The sequence below is a fragment of the Alexandromys fortis genome, unplaced genomic scaffold (assembly GCF_014885135.2).
Source record: "Alexandromys fortis isolate MF-2015 unplaced genomic scaffold, M_Fortis_MF-2015_v1.1 scaffold_40, whole genome shotgun sequence".
In the NCBI taxonomy this organism is placed as follows: Eukaryota; Metazoa; Chordata; class Mammalia; order Rodentia; family Cricetidae; genus Alexandromys; species Alexandromys fortis.
The window spans coordinates 9961324-9974107 of NW_026067966.1; the positions used below are offsets into that span (position 1 = coordinate 9961324).

A 12784-nucleotide genomic window follows, 5' to 3' on the forward strand; every position below is an offset into this window, starting at 1 on the left:
TGTGTGTGTGTGGTAGAGGGGAAGCCAAGGAGACCAAAAGAGGGTATCAGATTCCTTGGAGCTGGACTCACAGGTAGTTGTGAGTCACCAGATTGGGTGCTGGGAACAAAATGGCGGTTCTCTAGAAGAGTAACAAGCTCCCTTAGCCACTAAACCACTCTCTAGCCCTTTTCCTCCTCTTGATGCTCTTTTCCTGTGTTTCCTTTTGTTATCTGCCTTTTCTGTTTGATTCTTAGACAAATATGGGTGAATGATTAATAATATTGGTGTTAAAAAATGAGTCAAGAGGGCCAGTGAGATGATTGAGTGAGAAAAGGTGTTCTCTGCCAAGTTTGATGTCCTGAATTCAATCCTTACTTGGCAAGGACATAACGTGGTAATGTGGTAGAAGGGCAGAACCAGCCACCACTCCTATGTGTTGCCTTTAGACTCCACACATCTGCCATGACATATTCACATTCTCTCTCTCTCTCTCTCTGTCTCTCTCTGTGTCTCTCTCTGTCTCTCTCTGTCTCTGTCTCTGTCTCTCTCTCTCTCTCTCTCTCTCACACACACACACACACACAGTGTTAAAGAAGAGAGAGAAAAGGAAAAAAGGAACCAAGAACCACTATTTTGAAGAGTAATATGTGTGTATGTGTGATGTTGGTTTTCATTAATAAAAAATTGTATAAGTTTTCTCTGGCCGCACATTAACAATGTTCACTAGTGTTGTTCCTTTACATTTCAGTAAATTACGCCGGAAGTTGAGAGATTAGAATGACTAAATCCCATTTGCCTTCAGCAGTTTCACCAAAGTGTGGAATAACCATAGAAGACAGATATGGAGTAATAATGGGGTGTTTTCTGAACCAAGGCTACCCAGCCCAGTTTTATCAGAAATGAGAGAAAAATATAGTCAAAAGCTTCTGGAATGAAGCTCAGGATCTGTGGGTTTTTCTGATTTAGAAGATCCCATTCCCTCATCAGAAAATTTTATTCCCCCAAAACTTCTGAGGGATGTCATATGTTGAAGTTTTAGACTGAGATCCCAGGTTGAAGGCTCAGGGTTGGACCAAAATTGTTGAACCTAATTGTTGTTTGCCAAAACTTTTGATTCTGTCTCTGGTTTTATCGGTGATTTGGCTGCTTAATTGTGAAAATGCCAATTTTTTACTAAGTCGGGTTCTAGATACATTGGAATTTTAATCCTTGTAGCCTTACAAGGCTTCCCAACGGGACTCCCAGCTACGAGACTATGAAAACCTCCGATAAGCCTTTTAGATGGCTTTCAGAACATGAATTCTGTTTGGAAAACGAAAGTCATCATTTCATATGGGTTGAATTTGAAGAGTCCTACTCCTGCCTGTGTTACAGTTACGAGTTGGCTTCTTATCTGCCAGCTTTGTTTGGTTTGTTTAGAGGAATGGAAGGCTTCTGTAGATTTCTGAATCAGTAAATCGTTGGTTGTCATCTCACCGTGCCCTTTTGAGAACTCTGTAGATCCTCTCCTCTCCTTCATGAGGACGCTAACAAACGCTGGGAGTGTAGATGCCATCGTTGTTGTTCAAGAAAATAAGTCCCGTGCAAGAAGAGCTTAAGTCACCGAAGATCAAACCAAGTATGACCAAACTTGTGCAGCGATATTCATACAAAACATCAAAAGTCCCTTTAATTAGAGCAGTGGCTCTACTGGGGCCCACATTCCAGGATTATCAGTAGAGAAGCTATGTTTTCTTTATAGGCGGGTTTTATTAGCAGTGATGTTCCGGTATGTGGTTCAGGTTAATTAGTGATGTGGTCACCCTGGTGTCTTGCCGTGAGCTTTATTCCAGTGAGTGAGCACTAGGAAATCGCATTGGCTTATCTTGTCATACCAAAAAGAAATCCATAATTCGGACCATTGGAATATGTTTCTATGAGGTATGTCAACAAAGTAACTTAAGAATTCTTCCATGAATATGGCTGTTGACTAAGAATTAATTCACTATAAACAGTACGTGTCCTGGGCAGTGGCCTCAATGGTTATGCACAGTCTTAACTATTTTATTGGCTGAAATGATTGAGACCTCAAGGTTCAGACCACCCACAAATTCTAGAGGCACTGACCTTCATTGTATGAGGAGATTTGTACCAAGGGCCATTTTCCCCCCCCAGGGGAGTTTTTTATTATTAATTTTTTTAGCATGGTAATGTTTTAAAACTTAATTTGGGTTGTGCCTACATAGCAACCTTCCTTGGAGGTTGAAACAACAAAGCAACTGGATTGGAAATTAGATTTTCCCCCTTCCACAGCTAATGTAGTTCTCATTCCTTTGGGAGTTCCCCTTTGCATGGACAGATGATTTCTCTGGAACTCTATGGAAATTGGTTCAGACAGGAACAAAGGGGAGAGGGGCGGCAGTGATGATTCAAATTAGCGTCTCTTCTTCAGTGAGAGTCTGGTCGCTTGAAAGTGCATGTCATCTGATGTCAGTCAAGCCGTCTAGGGTTAAGTGAGGTGCCAAAGTAACTGGAATCCAAACTTCAGGGTCTCAGCAGTGAATTCATCCTGTCAAGATGGCTTGAATTGTTCATTTGAAGCCTGCACTATCTTCACGTGGTTCAGAAATGGGCCACACACAATTTTACTTTTCATTACATGATGGGAAACCCTCTCTTTTCTCCCAGGCAGCCCAAGAAAGATTCCTAGTGCCTAACATAATGAATTAGAAATGGAACAGCTTAGCGACCCAGAACAATGCCAGCTTTAGGAAGAGGCATCCAAAATACATGAAAAAGAATACACGCTTGCTGTCAGTGGCGTGCGTGCAAACACAGACACACAGTCAAGGGAATGCTGCACAGATCCTATCCAATATTTTTACCTTCGGCTCTTGCCGGTTCAAACACCATCCCCTGTTAATTGAATTTTGGCTTACTTCCAAAGTTTGAGAGCCTGTACCCGTGAAATAATGACCTGAAATAAATAGTATCTCTCAGTAGAGATATCTTTTTATGTAAAATTCTTAAAAGGAACAGAGAGGAATGAAATGCTTCTATGTTTGGAAGTTATGGGAAAGACGGACAAATGGGCCAACAAAAGGATTTCGAAGGCCCTCACCCATGGAAGTGCGCTAAACGACAGAAAATGGTAGTTCCTGGAGACTTCTAGGTTTGAATGGATTTTTCTGTGGAAGGACTGACTTAACGTTTGATGGCTATACAACTGCTAATCCTTGAGACTAGATTGTTGTAAGCATCCGCGCTTTGAAGGCCGAGTGACTAGAGTCACCTTTGTTGTGGACATCCCATTAAGTGGCAGAAATGGGAATAACTGGTAGAAAGTGGGTTGAGCCTCTCTCAGTCGTTACCCAGTTCCCTCAGGACAACAGTTAATAAGCACCCATCACGCAGGTGCCGAGAGGGGTGGGTTTCTTCTCCTGAGTGGCACTTGAAGTACATGATGCAATAAGGCCTGCTGAGAGGAAACAGGCTGGTGTTTGCATCCGTCCAGAATGGGCAGGTTTGAGCAGCCCAAGGAGACTTTGTCTTCAGGAGAGACTGTTTCCATCCTGTTTGATGGGTGTGAATCAGCAGTTAGCTTCTAGGTGAAATGGTGGAACCTGTCAGATCAGTATGACAGCATTTGGGGATGGATTTCCAAGCTCGAGAGATCACCTCAAGGGTTGTCTAAATAAAATTCCCAGTTAAGACATAACTTCATTTATTCATTCAACTATTCCAATTTTGGGGGTGGGGTTAAAAGACATTTTTTGCTGGGTGCTGGGGATTTATTGGTACATTTCAGCCTCTACTCTCTGGATCTGTTGTTCTTGTAGGAAAAGGAAGGTAGGTAAATGAGTTGAGATCAGTCCAGGACTTTGTAAAACACTAAACTGCACGTCAAACAAGGTAGAGTGGAGATGAGTGGATGGGGGACTTCGGAGCTGGTTTGTCAAGGCAGGGCACAGCAGGCCTGTCTGTGTAGGTACCGGTGAACCGAACCGTGACAGGAGCCCACGCTCTGGGTAGTGGGAGGGTGGGTATAAGGGGAGTTGTGTCTACCTGAGGAGTGTAATGAGTGGAAGAGAGAGGAGTGGGTGGGGGAAAGACAGGTCAGCAAGGTGTAGGAAAGAAGCAGGGGGTGGCGGTGGCTTATTTGCAGAAGTTTGTGGTGGGGGGGGGCGGGGAGTTTGAACGCGTGGTTCATGCATCTTGTAGAGAAGCAGATGAGCCCTTGCTTGGGGAAAGCTGAGGGACCAGGTGAAGAAAGGAAATCCTGAACCAGATTCTCAGGCTCGGGTTTTTTCATCAGTGGGAGTGGGGGTGGGGAACAGCCACAGAACAAACAAGAGGAGCGCGGTGTCCACTTGTCCACGCTACTCTTCTCTTGATGTTTTCTAGAGCAAGAGAAGAAGGAGGTGGCAAGTCTGTGAAGGCAATGGACGTTTCTTCCGCCCAGGCGCCTTCTGTCAGGCCTACCCCATGAAATGAAATTGCACCTCAGCTTAGACTGTGAGGTTTTTCTTTTCTGTGTTGTAAACATATAAATTTTATCCTCAAAAGCCCTGAAACAGACATGATGCTTGTAGTGCAAGCTTCGTGAGAAACAGGAGCAGGGACGACCACCCACCCTGTCTCTTGTGTTTTTCCCACTGAAGCGGTTTTCATTTATCACACTCCTACCTCCCCAGAATGCGGTCACTGATGGCTTTTCCAATGAATCCAGGTGAATCATTCATTCATTCACCTACCCACCCACCCGTCACGCATTAGACAAGTGTACGAGGGCAGGTCACAAGTCAGGAATTTACATTTTAGATATTGGTGAAGCTAGCAGCCACGTGGAGGCAGGAAACACAAGATCATAGCATTCTGTAAAGAGGATTGCAGAGAGTCTAGGCTCTGAGTTCCTGCTCAGAGACGTGTCTCAGGACACCGTCTAGGTTCTCCAAACCCTTCCCTTCACTATGGTATCAGTGCTGAGCCATGTCTCGTGCTTCTGACCCTGCTCTCCATATGCGGGCTGCACTTTCAGTCTTGTCTGTCCCATTTCAAGGGCTCTGCCTACTTTAGACGTTCAGTCCATTCTTCCAGTGGATGAGCGCGCAGAGTGCAGGGAGGTTAAGGTTGCTCCGTCACGCGGCCATCTTAAATATTTTACAAAATCGATTCCACGGGCATACAATTACACAAAATGACAACAGTCCGAGCAAGAAAAGCAGCTCAGAGCTTGCTTTCATTGTGCCCTTGGCTGCCATTTTCCATGGCCTGGGGAGTACAGCACCCTCCTTGTTCCCTGCATTGTCTGTAACACTCTGCACCAGACGTTCCTGGAAGCTGTATTTTCAAAGTGTCTTCTGTGATCATCTGCCACTGAGAAGCCCCAGTGGGCTTTGAACCTGTTGTTCTTGGGAAATTCAAGCAGTGAGAGGGATAGGAGAATGCTGTGTGTGTGTGCGATGGTGTGTGTGCGTGCGTGCATGTGTGCGTGGAAGAGCATGGTTAATTAACCCAGTGCAGAAGGACGTAACAATGGCCTAAGAGGAAGTCTGTGGAAAAAAAAAAAAGGAAAGAAAAAAAGGAAGAGAAAATTCCCAGTAGCCTGAGTCAGGCTGTGGAGTGTTCTGGGAGAGGAAGGGGGATGATGTCATGTTCGCATCCTGGTTGCTGAGAGTGAAGGGGCCCAGGGAGTTTGTGGAGGGTGTGTGCGTGTGTACACAAGGTTAATGGGAACGGGTGGGGTGCGGATGAGCGAGCCGTAAAGCAGGATTAATAACCCCTTGTCAGACCTTTCTCCGTTACTGTGTTTTTCAGTCATTTTCGTTTGAATGAGAGCACTCTAGCCAATTAATGTTTATTTGTTTCTTTTGGCAAGGCACGGTGGGGGAAGGGATTGAGGTTGGTGGGTTTAAATTTTTTGTTTTGTTTTTGCATTTTGGAGGAAGTGTGTAGCATAAGCTTGGATTTTCAGTGATCTCCCCCCCCCCCCCCATCTCTTAAGAGGCAGGAGGCAAGACATGGCCAGCTGGTGCCTTGAACTGGCTGGCACAGGTGCAGAGGCTGTGGGGGTGGGGAGCCAGGAATAATTACAGGTTTCTGAAGCATCAGGCCCTGCCTGACACAAGCACTCGTCAAGAAAACTGCTCTTTATGGGAACTGAATGGTGAAGCTGAGCCCCGTCAGGCTCACCGTTGTTCTTGGGACACCATCAGTGGGGAAGAGTCCTCCTCGGCCTGGGGCTCTGAGACGCCATCCTTCCCAAACCGGAGCTGCTTAGCCCAGTCTCCGGCCATAATAGACCTTTCCTGTAGGGCTTTCCCTTTCGGGGGGGTCTTGTTTAATGTTCAGATCTCGTCCATTGCTCTTGACAGCAGTATATGGAGTCATTTTCTTTGACTCTTCTTAAGGCACAGGTTTTATTTTGTCCATGCAGATGTAAGAATGACTACATCTGGGACTGAAACTTAGCTTTGTGGCAAACAGTGCTTTCACCGGCTTGACCCTACATGGTGGCTTGGTTGGAAGAGACGGACAGAGGAAACTAAGTGTCTTCTCTGTCTAGCTATCCCAGAGCCTTAGCATCTAAATCACTCCAGCGCTGGGATTTAGTTTTGTTCCTTGAGTAATGAACAGTGCGCAGCCTTTCTGAGGGCTAGCGGAGGATCCATGGACTTCACTTGCTTTTCAAACCCGTTTCCAAGTGTTCTGAGAACGAATGAGAACAAGGCAGAACCAAGTTTAGAGGTTCTGTGTGTGCTTGGTCCATCTCATTCCTAGTTGATGCAGGGAAAGGCATTCCAAGTTGGAGAAGGTGGAAACCCAGTCTTTCTCCTAGACCCCGAAGCTCGGCTTCGTGCAGTGCCTGACGTTAGTATTTTATTTGGACTTGAGTTGTTTTGGATGGTTTGCTTTCTGCATCACAACTAAAGATCCCTTGGAAGATGAAAGGGGTATCTGAGGATGCTGCACATCATGTACCCAGGAAAAGTAATTTCAAAGACACCATCCTCTTCCCAAGCTTTTATGTTCCTCTCCTTCCTTCCTGGCTTCCCCAGGGAAACATATACAAACAAATGTTTTCTTTATCTGTTGGAAATCATTTGGGGGAGGAGAAGCCCTTGAAGACATTTTGATACAAATTTCCTAACTTTCATGTTTATTTGGAATTAAATTAATTTTCACAACATTGTCTCAGAATTTAGAAATTACTAGAGGGAGATGCTTTAATTGGGTTTCAGCTCCCAGCAACCAGTTGATGTGAGAAAGAGCCAGGAGGAATGTGATCTTGCATCTCCTATAGTTCCCTGGTTGTTTTGTGGAGCTCAGCAGTTCTGACAGCAGTGTGCAATGGTGTTGTACCTATGTAGTGTGCTATTGATGTGTTGTTGGTTTCTTTTTAACCTGCTAGCTAAAACATGCAGTAAGAGATTGTTGCTTATACTGTATTCTTGCTTATTCAAATTCTTCCCTTTCCAACATCCTACCCTAATGTGCTGATAATAAAAATCAAGAAGGTGAAAATTGGCTTGGGGGAGTGACTGTCTTAAGCTGTAGGAGGTGGGTTAGTGACAGTGACATCCGTTCCTATGCGCATTCTGTCCTAAAGTATTCTCAGTGTGACTATGCCCTTTCTCAATCAGCTTTAAAATGTTGAGGCAGTGGACTTTTCAAGTGCTTGGAAGGAAGTTGAAACTCTTCCTCAGGCTTACTGGGTTAGTCAGTGGTGGCTTCTCCTCCTCTAGCCACAGAGAAAGATGGTACCAAACCTCTGGTTCCTTTTCCATCTTTCAGTGCTGACCTAATTTTAAAAGAGTAGAAATATGTCAGCAACTTTGATCCTATCATTCTTTGAAGAGAACAAAGCCATGAAGTTCCCATCCGTATCAATCTTTGTAAATCTTTTTGTTGATTTCAGGAGTTGGATGAGTCCTTCTTTTTTGCTAGAAAGTTTAAGCATACGCACATGCTCAGATTCCCCGGGAGGAAGGTTTTAGAAGTGTCCACGCCCATCAGTAGCTTGTCTGGTACCATGCTGAATTTCCATTCTGGGATGTGTCTGAAGATTTCAGAGCACACACACAAAGTGAGCTTTAGGCCCGTCCCTGGAGAAAGCAAGCGGTTGCTTCCCCGCTTTGTCCCTGTGAGGCTCTTTAGGGACTGTGGCACCGTGGTTAATAGCACGTGGCAAAACCGCATCTAATAATTGGCAGAAAGAGGTTCCCATGGGCAGCCAAGTGCAGTTCACCTGTGTGTGATTACCTGGGTGAACATTCTTGCTTGGAACAAACGGCTCACCCTTTCCTTGCCAGGAGCCCCATCATTGCCACTCATTACCTTTCTCAACAGCAGCGTCAGGTCAAAGGCTGATCTGAAAGGAAGCCTGACTTTGTATGTTTAAAAAGTGCAAGTCTATATTTCCATTTATTTTTTGCGTCTATGTGTTCTGCCTGAAATTGTCCTATCTCTGTGTAGGCTCAACTCTTGACCCTTCTAGGTGAGACAGATGGGCTGATGATGATGGCAGAGGACAACTGCCACGAAGACCACAAGTGACCAGTGATTGATTAGCAAATTACGTATCGATTCCTGGCCTTTTATTTCTTTGACTTTGCATTATTCCAGAAAAAAATCATTAGCAAAATGCAATTTATTTTCCACTTTTTTTTTTATTTAACTTAATAACTTGAATAAACATGGATCCAGAGTCCGGAATACCTGTTCTGCCATAGTTATTAAATAGTAACAAAAGTGTTTCACCTATGGCGTTGTCTCATGTTCAAATTGAGATGAACGATAAAAATGAAAACTTTTTACGGGCTAAAAGGTTTGAAAGGGGACGATCCCGGGGAACCTAGGCTAGAGCCTGCTCTTCTTGCTTTTATGATCGTAATCGTAAGCGCCCAGACATCCCGCCACTCTGTCCACACTTAGATTTGGTTTTGCAGATACGTATCATTGCCCAGACTTGGGAAGGAGAGTCTTTCAACATTTGGCAGTCGGCACATTTCCTCAGCACCCCGTTTTGAAGACCCCGTTTCCTGTGGGACATGGACTCCATGCTGAGATTCGAATGAAGAAAGATTAGTGGGAGAGAGGGTGAAAGATTGCATCAAGCCTGTGAACTTGAGGGAAAGTAACCAGGAAAAAAATGAGTGAGAAAACCCTTCAGGGAGGCGTGGCGGGAGGTGGTAATGGATTGGTAGTTTGGTATAATTTGTAATGTAGTGGGCAGAGTGGAACAAAGCCATTTGGTGACTTTGACATCATATACCCAGGTGCTTTACATTTTTCTTGAACCCATGACAGGAACTGCTTACTGCCAGTGAGGAGATTTTTGATAGGCTTGTGTGCTGCAGGCCTGGAATTTTCTTGTTCTCTTTCAACTTTGGTTTCTGGAACTTGTCATAGAACAAGAGGCTATGGCTGTAACGGGTTTGAAATCTTTTTGAAATCATTTTCTATTGTTTATTTGCATGGTGTGAGACAGAGACAAAGTAGGGAGTTTCAGGTCAAGGAGCCCCTGTAGAGATCAGCTCCCTCCTTCTACACGTGGTTCTGGGCCTCTAACTCGGAAGTCGGATCATCAGGAATGGCAGCACCTGCTCACGCGGAGCCCTTTCCCCAGCCCATTCTCCTTCTTCCTGTTTCTAAAGCCAGGTCTTGGATTGTTACCTTTAACAAGCTTGTTTCGGTAGCAAAGGGGCTGGGAAAGCATGAAGCAGGTCATGAGGGAGCTTTTAGGGTGATAGCTTCAGAGGCCGCTCCAGGGATTGTTATTCGGAGACGGGGCAGAGAAGCCGTGCCCTTCAGAATTGGGTATCACAGCCTTCACGGAGCTCGTCTGTGACTCTATGTTCATAAGGAAATCACTAGCACTTGCGAACTGGCTCTCCCTTTGCTGAGATTAATGGCTTGTTCAGGATTCAGGCTGATGCAATGGATCGAGCCTTAAGTTGTGTTGTTAGATCAGGCTGCAAGAAGCCTCTGTCACCAAGGTGAGGTAGCAGACGGGCATAATTCGTGTCATTAAACTTGACGTCTCTGACCCAGACATGGAGTTTGGTGGCTGAAGTGTCATCGGAATAGAGAAAGACATATGAACACTCTTCAGATTTATAGCCTAGAGATATCAGCTTGCTGATGTTTGCCAATTTCATTCTCCCCTCTTCTACAATATAGCTAACTACGGTTTGATTATCACTGCCAGGAAATTTTCATTGGGAAAAATACCATTAGCTAGTTTATATACTTTATTTGAATTGCATTATTTTCCCAATATTTTATTTGTTTAAGATCCATTATACTTAAAGTATCATATCATTTCGTCTCTTCTGGTCTGTGATAGCTTCTCAATCTTGCTTTATAGTTTATGACCATGCCATTTGTAACTGGCCAGTTGTTTTGTGTAATGGATTCTATTTGGGCTTGTCTCATATTTTCTCATAATTAGATTAGGCTTATGTATCTTTGGTAGGAATACCACAGAATCTTGTAGTACCCCATTGAGTGTATCATACAGGGGCTACAATATGACTTGTCACAAGAATGTTAACTATAAACAGTGGTTCAGGTGCTATCTGCCAGCTTTCCCCACTGGGAAGTTATCATTTTTGTCTCTGGATTTAACATCTCGTTGGGAGAAACTTTAAGAGGACAGCTACCTTGCTGCTTATGTTTTCTCCTCTCATCTTGAGCCTCCGTTGATTAGTCTTACTTGGTATAGCTACTGCTTTGTTGTTTGCCTCAAGCTGGGTTCTAATTACTGTCAACCTTTCTCTCAACCATATACTTGTCATCTCATATAAGGGAAAAACGATCTTTCCCCTCCATTTATTTATTTAATAATCCGTTTATAGTAGTGTGAGGTTTTGATTTATTTGGGTTGTAATCTGTTACCATTATAAAATTTCCCCTCACTTCTGTAAGTGAGAAGCATGGATGTCTTCACTGCACCCCACTTCCTTTACACTTCCTCGTCTTCTGGGATCACAGGATCTTCCCGGCTTAGCTAGTTTTAGTTTTACCCCCGTCCACGGAACAAGTATTTTTCTAGTGAGCCCTGTCTTTGCAGACTATATAAGTTGACAGAGTTTAGGAACGCTCCACGTATAGACCCAGACACTAAGTGTGTGACAGTAATCCTTGCACAGGAGACAGAGAGCTACCCCAGGACATTCAGCAACCCATGACTCAGCTGATTTTTACCTGGACCGTTCCGAGTCTCCTCTTTGGGCAAAAGGGCAAGAGGCGTTCTGCTTGTACACCCAGGGCCATCTTTTAGTGGTCATTTCTAAAACTGCCTGCCTCAGCAAGATGAGCCGTACTCTTGACTGTAATGTAAACCTCAGTAAACTTAAAAGGCTTGATAGCTACAGTCTGTTATTTGATGACAAAGAAATGAAATCAGGAAACACTAATAGATATCTAGAAAAATCTCCTAATATCTGGACATCAGCATACCTTTTACTTGTTCCCCGTGATGATGGCTGTCTCCACAGAAACAGCTGTAGAATAGTGAGCGTAACAAAACCATGTGCATGAGGTGCTGGAGGGATAAGAGGAGCACACAGATGTAGATGACAAATACACTCGCCTAGGGGAACTATACAGTTATGTTCCCGTGTGTGTGTGTGTGTGTGTGTGTGTGTGTGTGTGTGTGTGTGTTTGGGTTTTTAAACTTCACTAGGTGTTGGGTAGGAGAGTTACTTGGGCAGCTGACTTTTGAAAAGTGGAAGAGACAGAATGACCAAAGCAAGAGTAGTTGGGTGCCCAGCACTGTCCCTGGTGGGGGAGGAGGAACTTAATAGTTTTAAGATTAAGGTTTTATAACACAGAAGTGAATCCATTAGAGCGCTGACTGAGGGCATTGGCAGTGGAAAGAAGGTAACAATCCATAGCAATTAGGTGGAGAAAGAGAGGGGAAAATATTTAGGCATAAAATTCAAAAAGGGCTCCAGCAAGGTAATAGAAATTCTAGATCTGAGAAGGTGGCAGTATTGGGTTATTTGTTTCTAACATAAAGTACCTGGAAGATGTGAGCCGTTTAGTTGTGCGGTTGGCAGTGAAATATCAGAACTTAGTAAACCTTCCGTGATGAGCACTCCACGTTAGAAGGGAGAGTTCCTTCCTCACTCACCTCTCAGCACCTTAGAAGCACTTGCAGTCACCTCACTTTGTGAATTCACGCCACTCTTGGTGCGCCCCTGTTTACACTGCCGCACCTCACGAACGCTGGTGGAATAGAAGCACTGTGGGGGCAGAAAGTCTGCAACAGTCACATTTGTTATTGCCGTTAGCGCTAGAAGAAGGAGTGGGGGTGGGGTGAGTGTGCTAGTCAGCGAGATCATTTATGGAAGAGTCTGGAATGGTGAAATTGAGGAGAACTTTGGAAGGCGAACTTATTTTTGCCATGAAAGAACTCCTACCATCTTTCAAGGACTTAGGAGCACCTTGGTCAAAGATTTGCAAAAGCTATTTTTTTTATGATTTTTATGAAAGTTTTATGATTTATAATCTTCTATCTTTCATAGGTCTTTCATTCACTGCCTAAGCCAAGCCAGCCAGGGACTCAGAGATTTTCCTGCCTCTGACTTCTGAGTATTGGGATTAAAATTATGCACCACCAAACATGGTACCTTTTATAGGTCCTAACTGTTGTCTTTGAACTTATTTTTGCTGGACAGTCAGAGATACCAAGCAATAGTAATGAGATTCATGTGTCTTCCTACATAGTAGAGAGTAATTGCATTTGTTATAATGTACTAAGAACAATAGAGGTTTTGTCTTACATCTTCAAGATTTTATAATAGACATTTTGTAG

At 44.1% G+C, this 12784-nt stretch overlaps 1 protein-coding gene across 3 annotated transcripts in view; it reads left to right on the plus strand.

Moving 5' to 3' along the window:
- The window catches only part of Klf7 (KLF transcription factor 7), a 90066-nt gene that overhangs the window by 28348 nt on the left and 48934 nt on the right, over positions 1-12784 (plus strand). The window lies entirely within an intron of this gene.